The sequence below is a fragment of the Dermacentor silvarum genome, chromosome 3 (genome assembly GCF_013339745.2).
Source record: "Dermacentor silvarum isolate Dsil-2018 chromosome 3, BIME_Dsil_1.4, whole genome shotgun sequence".
NCBI classification, from domain to species: domain Eukaryota; kingdom Metazoa; phylum Arthropoda; class Arachnida; order Ixodida; family Ixodidae; genus Dermacentor; species Dermacentor silvarum.
Genome location: NC_051156.1, coordinates 99,034,231 through 99,035,324, shown reverse-complemented (window position 1 = coordinate 99,035,324; position 1,094 = coordinate 99,034,231).

Sequence of the window (1,094 nt, the reverse complement as noted above, 5' to 3'; positions counted from 1 at the left end):
AACTGCCCAAGGCCATGCAGATAGAGCCGGTCAGTACTAGGCCCATCACTAGGACACCGTAGCCGGGACTTCCAGGCGTTCCAGGGGGCATAAGAGTGACAGGTTAGTGTTTTTACGTGTGGATGCATGCCAGGCATAGGTTGGCATACTGACTCACGAGTAGACTTAATCAGTATCGCTTCACGCTCACTTCACAGGCGTGAGATAGAGCGTTAGCGAGTGACGAAGTGCGTGATCGGATGTGAGTATTATTGCGAGTGAGTGGGCGTGCGCTTTAGTGGATGTTGGTGTGAAGAGGAGTGAGTACCGATTAATGCGCATGCCAACGAATGTCAGAGGCGGTGAGTTTGAGTGGGTGTTAGTGTAAAGAGGGGTGAGTACCGATTAATGTGGGTGCCAACGAATGTCAGTTAACGTGAGTTTGAGTGGATCTTGAATAAAGAGCGAGTACAGTTTGTACGTGGGTACGAACGAATGTCAGGGATCTAGTTTGAGTGGACATGAGGTAATTGAAGACCAGTGAGTGCTAATGGAACAAACTATGATCGAGTGTGAGTGTTTAATAAGCACGAGTAGGAACGTGAGTGGGTACCGACGACTGTATAAGTGCACGTGATTCTGACTGAATACATAACTAAAAGGCTTTTTATTCAGTAGAGATACCAGCAATCACAGATGCATTGCGTAATAAAGGAGTACAGAGGCATACGCGAATATCTTGGGAATCTCTACAAGTATTCCACAGCTACATTCATTCTCGGACAATAAACGTAGAAAGTTACCTATCAATAAAGGGGTCGGGCCAGGAGACGCAATCTCTCCAGTGCTATTCACTGCATGCTTAGAAGTATTCAAGCTTTATACTGGGAAGCTTAGAGTAAGGATCAACGGCAAATATCTCAGCAACCTCCGGTTTGCAGATGTCATTGCCCTATTCAGTAACAATGGGGATGAATTCAAACAAATGATTGAGGACCTTAACCAAAAAAGTGTAAAGCGGGGTTGAAGATTAATATGCAGAAGACGAAGTTAATGTTAAATAGCGTGGCAAGGGAACAATAATGCGGGATCGCCAGTCTGCTCTAGATTCTTTA